This window comes from Empidonax traillii, unplaced genomic scaffold, assembly GCF_003031625.1.
Source record: "Empidonax traillii isolate 1590-97213 ecotype Southwest subspecies unplaced genomic scaffold, ASM303162v1 scaffold65:size4453928, whole genome shotgun sequence".
NCBI classification, from domain to species: Eukaryota; Metazoa; Chordata; class Aves; order Passeriformes; family Tyrannidae; genus Empidonax; species Empidonax traillii.
This window is the reverse complement of record NW_020955258.1, coordinates 3,965,987-3,982,053: the sequence shown is the minus strand read 5'-3', so window position 1 is coordinate 3,982,053 and position 16,067 is coordinate 3,965,987. Positions and strand designations below refer to the sequence as shown.

General features: G+C 39.2%; 1 protein-coding gene across 1 annotated transcript in view; it reads right to left on the bottom strand.

Annotated features, from left to right (window-relative positions):
- The window catches only part of ZNF385B (zinc finger protein 385B), a 160,842-nt gene extending 145,915 nt beyond the window's left edge, over window positions 1-14,927 (bottom strand). Inside the window, exon 1 of the mRNA XM_027880245.1 lies at window positions 14,625-14,927. The gene's annotated coding sequence lies outside the window, so the exon portion shown is untranslated. The remainder of the gene's footprint in view (window positions 1-14,624) is intronic.
- Between the last annotated feature and the right edge of the window lie 1,140 nt (window positions 14,928-16,067).

Sequence of the window (16,067 nt, the reverse complement as noted above, 5' to 3'; positions counted from 1 at the left end):
CATCTGGTGTCTTATTGACCTTCCAAAATCAAATAGAGAGATGGACCAGTGAATCACAAAGTTAAATTACTTTTTTTTTTTGCAGACATTCATCTGATTCCCTTAATGAACATGCTTATTTAAGGGAAAACTTAACCTGAAACTTTCCAGCCAAAATTTTTATTGCAACAGCAACACCAACACCGAAGTAATTAATAAAAACAGATAAATACAGCCTGCCTACACTTTTCATTTCGCATCTTAAACAATGTTATACTGCAGTCCTAAAGAGCTTCCACTTCTCACTCTCAGAATATCATAAATTCATTGTTATACAATGCAATTCCCATTTTTAAACTAGGCACTCTGAAATAAAACACACAAATTCACAGAATTCTTACCAGTGATAAGCATTTACTTGTCATTCTTAGGCATTAACAGTAAGCATTCTGGAAACAAGTTCATATGGAATACCAGTTATCCAGTTTGCCTTTATTATTTTTAAATCTTAGCTAGATTTCATAGTATGTTTATAAAAGACAGGAACAAGGAAGAACATCAGCTGAATTTGCTAAACCAAGTCACATTAACAATGTACCCCAGCATACTGCAGAACACAAAACCACTGCAATTTCTCCAATGAGCACAAAAATCACAGTGAACTCACTAACTGAAAGTAGATTAGAAATTTAATCAAAGCAAGCTGTGTGAAATAGCTATATTCTATATAGGAATAATGAATTATATTTCAAATTAATTCTTGTGCAAGAGAAATAGGAACAAATAAATCAGTGTACTAAAACTCTGTCAATGAGTGAACTCATTTGGGAACTACAGCTGTTGCGCTTTAGAGATTTGGATTAAAATCCATCATTATCTTTCAGTTAATACTCTTTCATCGACCAATCAGCAGTCATATGGTGTTTACCAACCCTGGTCACTTAACCCACTTGAATGGCCTTTGTGCTATAATTTGTACTTCAATACAATCAGATTACTTCTAATCTAAATGATTTGTGTCCTTTATGGGACAGATAAACACTAATCCCGAGGTTCCTAAAACATAGCAAGCCTAAACAGTGCCAGTACTGGCATCCATGGTTTGCCATTTTAATAAAATATTCCATTCAAACTAGGAAATACTTGATTTGATCATACTGACCCTGCCTTTTAGATACTCATTTCAAATTTCTTATAAAAACAAAGAAGAAATATATGTCAGCAAACCCAGCAGCAAATAGCAAATTTACTAACACACGGATGCTACTGTTTGATCAAATTATTTCACAGGAAAAATTATTTATTGTTTAAAAGAAGACTTAGCAAAGAGGAACGTTTTAAAACTCGTTGTTCAGTAAGGAGTTACACATTGTAATGGCTCACAGTCTCAGTTATCAATTTTAAAAGTCTGCCTCTTCAGAATGGTTTTCCAAGGATTCAGCACTTAAAATGTCCTCAGTCATTCCTGTTCTTCAGTTAATCTCAGCTAACGCTTGGAAGAAACTGCACTAAAGCATGAGTCTAGCACCTAATTACATTTAGCAGTAATATGCTTAGGCTCTGATCTCACAAATGCTTCTACATAGGTGGATCAGTGAGCATGCAGTAGTCTCCCTAGAAAAGGAGGGACCCAAGTAAATGCAAATATAGTTGCATGATTGGAGCCAAGCACATCAATGTATCTGTATCTCAAAATATGTCAGAGTTGGGAATAGAAACAATTGAATAGTTCAGTAATAACAGCAAGTCTGCAAACATCTTTGTATATAAAGGTCTTATTGGTGTTACCCTTTTATATTCACCAACATATATATTTCTTACCTATAAAAACGCCAGTTCCCTACAAAATATATCACTTTGTAAAACAGAACCTGATTATACGCCAAGATAGGACAAGCTTACTCAGAACTGGATAAAACATTACCAAATGAAATGAAGATGTTGTATGATCTTAATAGCATCTGTAGCTATTAACTTACACAAATATAAACATGCTTACTTAAAATACCTCAACAGGGGTGCTTATATTTCATATTAAGTAAAACTCTTTCTAGTTCAGGTCATCAACTAGGAAAAAGTCCACTTTCTTAAAGTATCCTCATTTACATGCAGGGTTGTTCTCAATTGGTGTCCTTAGCCTACCTCATAGTGACAAGTGAGCTCACACACACACGGAGAATCAGGAATCCCAACTGTCACAACAGAGACACATGCCTGTCACATAAACATTTAAAAAGCCTCTATCCAGATTTGAGAAAAGTGAGGCATATCATCTTACACAGCAGCACATAGGACATGAGGGGGATTGTACTATGAAATTTGCCATTCTGGCAGTGAGTACTTCCAGCATTATTCAGTGAATGCCATGCATACTCCTTACTCTGTAAATGGCCCTTTTGATGTTCCTTGTACTTTGAGCAAGACCCCTGCTATACATTACAAAACACCCTCCTTGAAAGATCCAGCAGAAATTACAGCTTGTTTGAAAAGTTGCAACCATTTCAGAAATACTGGGAAAGCTTCTTTAATTCACTTCTGAAATTACAACTTAACACATCACCAGATGCAGAGAACTGATCTACCTTTCCAAGAGCACTAATCTTTGCTTTTCACTGATTTCCAAAGTTCTACCACAACCTCATAAGGTTGCATATTTCCTTGAATACTGTATTTCTGTTTAACTGCAAACATGAAGAGAGCACAAACTGCAACTGTAAAGTGGCAGAGTTACTCTTCTACAGACATTTAAAAGAATGATGAGAGCCCAAAAGCCAGAGATTCAAATACAATGACTCACACAGCCCACTTGCCCAGTTAGACCCACTGCCAGTGCTTAGAGAACACCTAGAAGAAGGGGTGTTATTTTTTCCCCAGATACCTGAAAACACCTGGCAATAGCAAAACATTACCACCTGTGAACCCCAGAATTTATGTCAGAAACCATATGTCCCATCATGGGAGTAGGTAACAAAATGACTAGTTCATGTGTAAACTAAAAAGATACCAAACAGTTCCCTGCAGATTCACAACAGTAAATCCAAACTTCACAAGACTCTGTGTGTGTGTGTGTGTGTGTGTGTCTGTCTGTCTGTCTGAAGATGGACCTACAAACTAAAAATCTCTCGGGGGAAACCACAACCCTCAGATGAGAAAGACTCTAGCCTTTGTGGCTCCATAGAGACAGGACCACAGGCTAATTAAGGAATGGTCACTTCCTGGAATATGTAGGAAAATGACTGTAGATCACAACAGATTCAGAAATAAATGTGTGTGTTTCTGTCCCACACAGGGGCCAGAAACTTACCTGTAATGTTACTGCACTCTTGGCAGAAGGTGGTAATTCTTTAATTTAAGCTATGCAGCCGCATAGTAAAATAACAAGGATCACTCATTCCAGTCCTGTATTTCAGATGGCTTCCCACAGTAATTCCTGAAAGCTGCTGCCCCAAATAGAAATCAAATTATTTCTGGAGATCCAAACAAGGCTGAAGTCAGTTCACTTCTCTGATAGCCTTGATTTTTTCCCCTTTCCATTCCAGAAGACATGCTTAGACCACTTAAACTACTAAGAATCCAGAATTAACTAGTTCGAGTTTACAGTACTGTAATTAAATATATCAGAACCGGCTTATCAAAGATATTGTAATAACAAACATCCTGAAAAAACAGACACATAACTAGAGAAACTTCAGGTGTAAGATTAATACAGCAAACAATTACTACTTTCATCAAAAAACTTACATAAACGGTCAAAGCAGCCATTAGGAAAAAACTCCCCAAAACCCCTTAACTAAGAAAAACAGTTGGGTAAGGATTTTACAGCCTGTTACTGAAATTAAATCAGTATATGGAACACTATTTCTCTAGTATCAAGAAAAAGATTCCAAATATGTCAAACAGCTGCATTAAACTAAGTTTGAGCAAGAAAGATTACATCTGCATTTCTTTTCTTACCTGCTATTTTTATGCTTTATGAAAGAGCCACATTGCCTCCTCACTCCAATGAACTGTGTATGTGACAAGGAAGCAAACAACCACATGTCACAGCAACATGAACTTTTACATCCTTGCCATAATAAATGAGAAGATGCTTACGGCTGCTTCTCCTCCAGCACACCATTCACCAAGCTAGAGGAAACCATTACACAACTAGAGGTGTGAGCCCACTCTGGCTTTCCGCTTCATTAAGTCATATATCACTTTTACGTAGGAGCCATGGAGCTATAAATCATGTGAGACGGAATGAGAGCTAATTAAAGACTCAGGTAAGCATAAAATTTTGCATTGTTGCACACCAGACAACTCTAAAGTTGGCCATATTTTGTATAATATATTGTAAAATATTAAAAGACATTTCAAGTAGGCAGATATTTTCTCTAAGAGCTGAGCATTACTATCTGAAAAATATCAATATTTAATTTCCTGGCAGGGAAGCACCATGAAACCTTGACTTACCCTTTCTTTCTTTTTAATAACAGACCATTCTACCTTGCACACATGTGCTGCAGTGCAGTCTCGTATACAGTCTTCGAACTTAGTCTATTCTTTTCTAATTAGAACAAACTCTTATGCTTCTGAAGACAGACATTCACAACCCAAGAAATCTCTATATGCACCACAAATGTACCTAAATTTAGCAGTTAAACTTAAATGCTAAATTTCAGGCTATTTACAGAATTCCTTTGTCAATAAGCTAATCCTCACTTGAGAAAAAACAAACTTTTTATACCAGAGTTCTCAGTCAATGCAATTATGTCTTAAAAAGATCTTCATTGAAGGGTTGGAGGTAAGTTTGATGCAGACATGTTGACTGAAATATATATATCTCACAACCCAAGAGTGCTTTTAAGTATGTATAATATTACTGTGACACTGAGAGCATATGTAAGTAGGTGAGAAACTTTTTATACCAAGGCCATATAAAAATAGAACACAAGGATGATCCTCTAAGTCCAAGAGTTTTTCTCTTAAGGATTTTTAGTTATGGATACATTTTTTATTCCTTCTTCAAATTCTTCTAAGTGATCTAATAATTGGAGCTACTGAAGCAATTCATCAAACGCAAGAGAATGAATCTCAAAGTAATTATTCCCTATATTCATTTTTTCAAAATATACATAGTCATCAGTCTCAATGTGTAACTGCAAGGAGTAGTCGAGTGCTAATATTATAGTCTTATACTCCATTTTCCTAACTGTGGTTTCCCACTAAGTATCTTAAAACAAGGAAGAACAAATGTGTTCCCACTCTAAATGTATACATAAACTTTGACAGTTAAGATCTTTAAAGGGCACTCTTTTTTTCTACTGAAGAAAAAAAAGAAGGGTATGTGACATTTTTAAAAATACACTTTTATTTCAGGCTTCACTGACTGGAAGAGGGCCTCAAAATAATTTTTATTAAAAATGGGGTAGCATCCATATTTTACTGGGGTATTTCAAGAAACCCAGTGAGTCGCTGGCCACTCTTGAAATTTGTTGAGCTAGGCTGTAACCAGGAAGGGGGACATGGATCAAATACACAACTAGATCAAATACTAAGCTCACCAAGCCAACACAGCGGTCAAGAAATTAGAAGAGCCAAGAAATACAGCTGCTGAAGGGCAGGTCAAAGACCAAGACATCAAATCTGCCTGAGGGGATGGGCAGGAAGGTGTAGAGGATGCTCAGAAGTAGCAAGGACCAGGCAGGGCCACCTGCAGTCAGCCCACTAAAGTCACAGCGCACTACTCCCCTGCAACCTGAAAAATTCAAAGCAATTCTGAGTAAGTTTTAAATCTTCACACTATCCTACTAATTCTGAGAAGCATTTGGTAGTACTCTGATAAGTGAATTAAGTTCTGCCTATGGCTTTATGGAAAAACATGAAATACAAATCCTAGTAACAAGCATTTTAGAGAGATTCTGACAATTTAAAAAAAAAAACAAAAAACCAGCAATGCTGACTTTTGGAAACTAGTCCATTTGGAAATGTAAGTTGAAATAATCCCTTTAGACAACACAAAATACTTCTGTGGCCCAAAGCCAGCTACTTCAACCTTTTAAGAAATTTTAGAATAAATCAGCTTTTTGCACCAAATTGACATAAAAGGAATTTGAGAGTTCTGATAAGATGGAAGAAACCACACAACAATAAATGACAGGAATAGATTCAAGAATATATGTATTCAGTAAAAAAATACACAATCAGAAACAGTCAAAAGTTTGATGCAGTGTCACACTGTGACTCACAAAACGTGATATCCAGCTCCTTAAAAACAAGAGCCGCTCCATCCTGCCAATATTAGAAACACATTTTTACAGTAGGAGAATACAACATCAAATCTGCCAAGCCCCCTATGCTCAGTATGAAACACGATGTTGACTCCTAACTCTCCATGACAGTTCCCATAGTTATCATAACCCCATGGTAAAACAACCTCTGATCAATATGAGGCAGGAAGTGGCCATGGTGCTGCATGTAGAGATTACAAACCCCACATGCTCCTGACAGCCACAGACTCCTTGAGTCCTTCTGTGGCATGGCACCTGGGGTTTAACGCCAGCATGTGCTTCCTTTCTTTCTTCTAAACATTCGCCAAATCAGTTTAGTATAAATCTTCTCCTTTGAACAAGAAGGAAGTTTTCCTATCCTTGCTCAAGATCTAGGTGCCTGCTGTACAGATGGAGACAAAAAAAATTCAGATCCTGTCTCATAAAACTACGATACAGAAACTTGATTAATATTCTAATTTACAGTTAGGAAATAAGGGTGAAAAGCTTCTGAGAACTAAAAATAATACTTAAGAGAGGTTCTTTAAGGGCATGATTTTTCCAGATTTTTTACACTACAACAACAAGCCACCACCAAGTTCTATACAGAAATATTGGCTAATGCAAATTCACTCAAAGAGTTAAAAACAAGCATTACACCATTCCCGGTTTGTCTACCTCTCATTACCCTATCCTATTTGAGTTACATGATACATTGCAATTATGAAGGGGACAACTGAGGGTCAACAAATTTACAGAGTAAATACATGGCATTGCAACACAGCTGACAATGCAGCCAAACTATGAAGTTGACAACATTATCAGATTTTTACATTAGTTCTGTCAACATTTGTTATTACTGATCAGCAACGCACATTTACCTGATGCTTGCTAAAGTTTGTAAAGTTCCATTATCTGGTTTCTCAAGCTATTTTTGTAACACTCATGAGTTGGTGAGACTAACTCACATGCTGAGGAGACACACAGAATTTCCTTGAAATGTTTTCTCAAACCTATTTGAAAGAGAAACAAAATACTGTGTCTAGTCTTTCAGGAATTTCACTTGCTCCAGACCATCTGTCACCTGCCTGCAGTAGAGAAGGGGTCCCTGAGTATATTGGACATTGTCTTATTCAAATCTAGATCAGTAAAAATCATAGAAATGCAGCATCAAGGTTGGAAAAGACTTTCAAGATCATCGAGTCCAACCTTTGACCAAACACCACCTTGTCAACTTAACCACAGCACTAAGTGCCATGTCCAGTTTTTTCTTGAACACCTCCAGGGATGCTTACTCCATCACTTCCCTGGGCAGCCCATTCCAACGCTTAACCAACCTTTCAGTGAAAAAATTCTCCCTGATGTCCAATCTGAACCTCTTCTGGCACAGCCTGAGGCCAATTCCTCTTGTCCTGGCAGTAGCTGTCTGGGAGAAGAGAACCATCCCCACCTGGCTACAACCTCCCTTCACATAGTTGTAGAGAGCAATAAGGTCAGCCCGGAGCCTCCTTTGCTCCAGGCTAAACAAGCCCAGCTCCCTCTACTGCTCCTCATAGTGGAGGGATTATGCTTCAGGACTTTCAGATTCTCTAAAAAAAAGAGTAATTTCCACCTTCAAAATTTATTTTATACATTTACAAACAACATATGTTCACTTTCAGCAGTTTAAGTCTATATAGAATAAGGCAATAGCACCAAATATCCCTACCCATATGTTAGAGCACTTATTAATTTTCATATAACTTATGGGACTAGGAGTGTCATAACCCCATTGTGGCTGTCAAAACCTGACAACAAGATTCTGCTGCTTCTGATGTCACCTGTCTAACAGAATGTGAAGTTCTTCACAGTGGGATCTGACAATACCTGAGCAAGGACCAGTGAAAACAAAGCAAGTAAAGCCTCTGACACAATGCCACTATGCAGGAAATTTATTTCTTCAATCATTACATAAGCTCAAGAAGGCAGGTTCTAATTTTAGCCATTTGAAAAGTAAGATTTACTATGATTCCTTAGGGCAGAATAGGTTGCTTTTTTAAAAAAAAAAAAAAAAAAAAAAAAAAAAAAAGTAAAAGGCTCTTTAAGATTATATTTCCCCTCTCCTCACTGACTGGAGAGGAATCAAGACAAACAATATAAGTCATAAGAACAGCTACCTCCCGAAAAAAAAACAAACACCTGTGTCCTTTGCTGTAGAAGTTGGAAGAAAAGCAGGAGACTGCAAGAGAAAACTATTCTCTCAAGGTTAAGGCATTTAAATGCTGCAGTGCAGAATCTATCCACAACCTGGGCTCTACCACAGAGCTGTGAGTAATGCTGGGCAAGTTGCTTAAATCAATCCTTCCACAATCACTAATTGCATACACCTTTCCTGGAAGCTTAACCTGATAAGTTGATAGAAGCACTGAACGCTCATGCTGCCATTCAAGACAAGAGCAGCTCAGCTGTGAGAACACATTGCATCGTTCAAATAGTTGATATACCAGTCCCCATTACTCAAACTGAGCATCTAACATTGCTGAAGAACTGTCTCTGCACTGAAGTTTCCCCCTACATCAGGAGAATGCCATTTATTCATGTCATGAAAGTGTAGTAAAGATTTTTTTAATTATTTTTACTGTTGTTGAAGCACACATTACCCATCCTGTGCACAAAGCCTGATGAGAATCTTAAAGAAAAAGCAAAACAAACCAAAAATTACTCAACTATACACACCAACCGGCTCAGCTATGGTTATAAAGGCAACACTTTCTGCCATTTCATTATTTTAAGATTCTTAACTTTGCAACTTTTAAGTTGCAAACTTTTAATGCTGTTTGAGGTCTAAATGATGGGTATTCTTGTTTCTCTGATTAACAAGGAACCGAGATAAGCATCAAACATGGTACTGACTACGCACAGGTCCCATAATCTACCAAATATGCATCTGTCTGGCATAGAGTGCACCTGCATTGCAGATAACAGACGCACAAGTAGACAAAAACAGAATCTTTTTCCATAAGCTTTAATGTAGACTTATAAGGGGTTTTCTTAATTTTAACATGTATTAAATAATCTCATTTTAAAAGAAAGATGCAGTGCACCTAGGCACTTATGTGCATTCACAACTTAAAGGCAAAGATTTACCATCCTAATATTATCAGGTGGCCAAAGGAAGAAAGACTATGCAATTTTTTTTTTTTTTGTCATATGCAGTCATGCAAAGAAAGAGACTAGATACTCCTCTGCTAGCTTTTATTAGCATTTTCATTATAAAATCTTATTAAGATGTTCCTATATCTTCTTTGAAAGTTTTGCTGCACAGGGCAGAATAAGAGCTTTTAGAGCATTTACTTAAGATCTTACCCAAACTCATCTTCTCTGGAATACATCTTGATAATGAGTCTCTGCTCATTTTTTTTTTTTCTGGTTTAGGAAAACAAGGTTCTCTTTAAGGCTCAAAATTATGACAGATACAAATAAACACGGTAAAGTATAAACTAAATGACATGCAAATCACATTAAACTTTTTTCCCCTCTTCTCCCACTTTAATACTAACACTCCCACTTTTATACTAACAGGGCCTGTCACATCACTGATCCTTAAATTAATCTTTGAAATTTTATAAAAGTATAATAGGACTAAGGAGACCTGACACTCTGCTGTATTTAGATGGGATGTACTGAGATGTGTCAAATTAAAACAAAACAGCCTGTGTTATTAAACAAAGCCTCCTACCATATGTTTAACTTTCTGGTACCTGCATAAGTATTTATATAAAGAACAACAGGGCCTACAGCCATAACCGTTTATGCTATAAACTCATTAGATCTTACAAGTTCAGTAACGCTGAGAAGTGTTAAAGATTCAGCAGGGGACATGCTCTGCTGGGAATCAGCATGACACCAGCCACCATGAAACAACTTGATTAGGAACTGCTCAGTATGAGGCCACGCTGGTTGCAGAATGGCAGCATGTTGGCTGCTGTGATGCACCAAAAGCCTCATAAAACTTAAAAATACCATGGCACAGAAAACAAAAACACAAACCCAAACAAACAAAAACAAAAACACAAACCCCACAAACAAACAAAAAACAAATCAAGACAAAAAGCAGAACCAAAAAAAAAAAAATGTCTTTTTGAAGTCACAATATACTTCAAGTTTTACCTCAAGTTAATTTTACTTTGCTCTCCTGACATTAACACTATCATTTCAGTCACTGTTCTTCAGAGCCTGTACTAAGTAGTTACACAGTCTTCCTTCATACTCAAGACCTACCTCAGTGTTAAGTATCACCTTCCCTACCACACAGGGGCAAGTAATGGATACTATAACAGAGCACATTGGCTTTAAGTTTTGTGGTTCATTTGCAAGCAGAGACTTCGTGAGACATCTCTCAGAGAGAATCAGTGTGCTGCAGGAGTCAAGATTACCCAACCTCACATGCAGAATGACTGACTTAGCTGCAGGTGTGCACCAGGTTCTCCATACTTTCAGCACTGGCATGACTGCACCAAACAGTTTGCCAGTAGAAAGCCAAGAGTAATGAAACGCTGTCCAGTATATTTCAAAATCATAGCATCTTACCGATACCACAACCCATCATCCTGTCACACAGCAAAATCATCAGGGAAAGGTCTAGAAAACTGTGAACCAAGACAGTTATGCAGAGCCTGCATTCTGCTGCAGAAGAAAACGCTTTTCACCTGTTTGTAAACTGAAATACTTTTAATGCTATCTCTGTGTTCAAGGTAAACCTACCACATTTTAAAACCTGTGAAACACTTAAACAGAAGCCTATGTAATAAAAAGACTTTAGGTATGTAAAGTAAGGACAGAAGGACTTCAGCTGTCTAAAGCTTCTGCTTGTATTAATGTTTAGCTACTACCCTCTTAAATTCCTTATTATAAGTAACAAAAAAGTTGTTGTCAATAAATGAAAATTATTGAATAATTAATTTCACTGAGGAATGAAGCATTAACAGTGTTTTCCTAACAACCTAGCTTGCTCGTATTCAAATAATCCTCAATAGTGCAAAGAGCACAGTTCTAACATGCCTAGATGTGTATTGGCACCCCTGTCATTACAAGATTTGTCTGGCAATTCAGCAGAAGCAAAATAAGGTACCGATATTGATAAGCAAAGGACTGGCACTGCACTGATATAGTTAGATTGGTTTACAAGGCTTCTATTTTTACAAGCCTTGGAAGCTCAGGTTGTCTAATGAATTTTTAACATGTCAATTAATATGTTTATAGAAAGTAATGTCAACTTTAGCAAATATATAAGAAAAATCACAGTTGCATGCAAATTGTAAAACATGTTATGACTAAGCTTCACATTTGAGAAATTCAAAATAATTACTGCAAATGATCTGAGAAGAGCCATCACTTAGAAAGGAAATAACAAAAATGTGAAAGTTAATGGGCATGATCCATCACTCTTCGAAATATTAGCTCAACTTCATGAAATGTGATATATTACACGGCATCAAAAAAAAAAAAGCCTTTATTCATGGCAGAGTAATACCCTCACTTCCTATCACTAAAAGAGACATTATACCAAACCAAATTACCAAATATTTTGTTATTTTTAACAACATAATATTGATGCCATAAATTAAGCAATGCTTACTTAATAATATGTGCTTCTAATTAATGTAACTGTATTAGAGTACTAGCTACTGTTTTGCAGCACTTTCTCTAACAACACAGAATGATGTCAAATGACTGCATGGTGCAGATATGATTTTTGTCATAATTACCCTGCTCACTCTGTGCATTACATAAAATCAGAAAACATACTAATTTTGTGGGGGAAAATAAATCTTTAGGATGCAAATTTTCAAAATGTCTTAAATGTTTTGTTTTAAAAACACTGGCCTTTGTTAAATAATGAAAACCATAAACTTCCTATTGTAAGATTATGCATGCTCTGTGAAACTGCAGTAAAAAGAGAAATTTTACGTTTGAAAAGAACTTGTATGTTTTGCAGTTGTGGGCAAAATAACAATAGAAAATAGCCCTTCAACCAACATTTGAGCTGCATGTGTAGTTAGGGAAACAGAGCACATGGTGAAAATCTAGGAACCTACGCACCTAGAGGGTTATTACAGTCACACAGGAGAGTGAAGTTCCTGTAATTCCTTCAACTCTCTGTGTGTTCATCAGCCTGAGGATAAAAGATGTAAGTGCATTCTATGGATTTGGGTAAATTTCCCCTTTGTTAGCGGGAATAATATGGCATTTAACATCTGCCTCTACCTTCACTGCATCAGAGTTGATTCAGGATCACACAAGATACAATATTCACACTTGCATCTTAATGGGTGACATATATTAAGTACCACAATTTTCAAATGGAAGGCAAAAGTTACAGAAACAAAATATTTATCTGATATAAGCTGTCATTCAAGGAATTCCAAAGTGATAGCAGAATTTCAGAAAGCAAGCTATTCAGACTGCAGAAAGAAAAAATCTTTTCTTCCCATTAGCTACAGATGACCTACGTTTTGCAGTGTATTTCAGTACTCTAGAGAGAACCTTGCACTCCAGTTCCATACTCTGTTACATCCCAACACAGCCTGATGAATGCTTCAAGATTGGAGACCTCCACAGCTGTGCCATATGCTCATTTTGAAAACAATGTGAATGCCCCATTTCATAAATTCTCAAACTCTTAGAGCAAATATTCTCAAACCACAATCCCTTGTGATAACCCAAAGAGAAAAAACTGCAACAACTGTAAAGCATCTGTTATGTTTTATGCAGTAATCCTCATTGCTGTTCAAAATCTTAGGACTTGCAGAGCTAATTAACTAACAAGCCTACACTCCCCCAAAAGATTATCTTCCACAAAGCTTTTTCCTGCTTTTATACCACCTTATCCCTGAGCAACTGTAGTCAAGTAGGAAGACATCAGCTCAATTAAAACTTAGCTGAGAAGTCCAAAAGATAAAAATAAAAAAAACCCATGCAGACAGTGAAAAACAGTTGATTAAGAGAAATTGGTTCTGGTGTATGTTGATCTATTGTGAGAGTGTGTGCAGTGCAGAGGGAGCACAGAGGGATGGACAGCTCCAGCTAGTGCGGGAAGAGGCAAAACAACACAGTATCTTGACACCTGCTAGTTTTTGTTAATACTGCTAAATTTAACCAAGCATCCATTACATAATTAATTGGGGAAAAAAACATATAAGAACTTGGTAACTTAGTGAAAATATCATGTCAGAGGATTGTTTCCTTTCTAATTTCTTACTACCTTATGGATTATTTAAAGCAAACAATTGAAAAAAAAACATTACTAATGTGATCAATTTCACAACACCCAGCTTATTTCTGCTTTCAGGGTTCACACAAGCATCTCAATTACCATTCACCGGAAAAGGTGTGAGGTACAGAAAACCCATCTGGCAAGATCGAACACCAGAAAAAAGTTTGCAACTACGCAGGAACACCTTAGAAACAAAACAGCAGAAAAACCTCATCCCTCTAAGCCGTTGGCTGACTTGGTCAGTTGAAAGGAGTAGCAAAATTACTTCTTTGTGAAAGGAGAAGTGGCATAACCCATTCAAACCAGTCTAGAGTCAGCTCTGGACTACACAAAGAGACACCTTTTTCCTCTTTTCAGAACTGCAGTAACAGGGCAGGGGGTGGCTGCTTCTGCATCCGAGGACAGTGCTACTATAATAGGCAGAAGCTTTAAAAAGCACGTTCTCCCTGCATCCACCAGCCTGGGCATCTCACCAATATCCTGCCATTGCCTCGTGTTCTGGACCTGCAGCTGCAATGCTTTGTCAACATCTACTGCAATCACACAGATGCCTCCCCGGTGACTTCAGGTTTTTACACTACTGTTTCGCATTACATTTAATTCAGATAAGAAAACATACAGGTTCTTGACAGCAACAGAGGACTTGTTTTGCACCTCATTTTTATACTTTGTCAAAGACATCACTAAAACAGCACCAGAGAGTATGGGAAATAAAATTATCAACTCCTTTCTCCTATAAGTAGTAGTTAGATGCAGTTAAATGTTTTGAAGATTTATTTAAACTTGTCAGTGTTCACAGTGCCACAGCTCTCTAACTTTTCCATTTACAGGCTTTTCCACTCAAGCATAACAAAAAAGACCTAGTGCCACGACCACAAGATTTAAAATCCATGAAGAGAGTTCCAAAGTTTATTCAGGAGTCAAAAATAAGAGAAAATAAACACAAGCCTTCACACAGGCATGAATATTCTGACAATTCCTCTGAAACAAGGAAATTTCATGCATGTAGCCACAGAAAACACAATCTTGGACCTACCTCTCCTTCACGTTTTGAAACAATGTCACCAGGACGCAAACTTTAACATTTCAAGCACGCCACCACCGTCCCCGGGCTTGTGATGCCAAGCACTTAGACTCACCATGGGTAATTAGCTCATCAAGGATAACTCCTCCATGTAGATTAATTCCTCCTCTGCTGAAGAAATTAAACTTTCCCGAAGTCGTAAGGATTTGTAACACAAGAAAGCCGGGCTATGCTCACGCAACTGTTTTTCTTAGAAGTCCCTCGGTACGCCAGGAAAGCAGCGCTCCGTCCAGCCTCGGAGCCCAGGAGAAGCAGCCCCGCACCTTTCCCACGTAATACAAATCGTTACGCAAATCCCTCGCGCTGCCGAAGCCCCTGACCTATTTAGAGACGCGCTTTATCCCTTCTGGAAACAGACGAGGCTGCGGAGACGCCGATAAACCCCACCCACCCATCCCGCCCAGCCTGGCGGGCACCCCGCTACCTGCGGATCCGACACGGCAAACTTCGCCCGGCGGCGGGCGCGGAGCAGAGCACAGCGGGCGGGGTGGACCGGGGGCTGCGGCTCTGGCCGCGCCCCGTGCCCGGGCATCCCCGGCGCCGTGACATTGAGCAAGGTCCCCGCCGGCACCTGCCGAGCCGCGGGGCGCCGCCCGCCCCTCACCTCGGCTGCCGCCCGGACGGGAGAAAGGAGGGATGCGGCGCGGCACCGGCGGGCGCCGCACGGCCGGACCGAGGCGGGTGCGTCGCGGCTGCGGCTCCGCCGGCCCGTCCGTCCCTCTGTCCGTCCGTCCCTCTGTCCGTCCGTCCCTCCGCCCGCCCCGCCCGGCACAGGTGGGGCGCGCGGGCCGGGGTCTCCCGCGAGGGCGGAGGGTGCGCGCTCGCGCCAGGGGAGGGGCCGGCAGCACCTGAGCCGGGGTGGCCGCCTGAGGGGACGGGCCGTGAGGGCGCCGGGGCCGCCCGGGCAGCGGGGCCAGAGCGGCTGCTGGAAGGAGCCTCCGCCAGCGGAGCGTGTTTGTTTTCCCTGGGCAAACCCGAACGCGCTTACCTCAGCGTTCCCCGATCCCTCTGGGACTTCCCGTGCCAAAAGAAGCACAGCCGCGTCCGTCCCAGAGGCAACAGCTGTCTAAAAACCCCAAACAACCGGCTGGAACACCACCGTGCCTCCCGCTTGCCTTGCTCCCCTTCAGTTTCTGGGCTTTCTCTCTGTTTCCTAAATTTAAACAAACCTCTTAACGAGACTCCTGGCCCTTTGGCTTTGCCAGCCCACCTGTGAGGGCTTCAAAACAATAACCACTACTCATCACTTCTGCTTTGTCAACTGTACTAAACTGTATCCCAAATATAATCATTACACTAGAAGACATCAGGTTTTGCAAGTGCCCTTGAGAGAAAAAAAGTAATATAAATGGCAGAAACATTTAAATCAATGCAAACTTAAGTATAAGCATTTTTATAGCCTCAGTCAAATATTTCTTCTGTAGAATGCGATGCAAACAGGGGAAATCCTACCGTACCCAATTTGTTATTCCTCTGCAGAAAGGAAAACAAGAACATT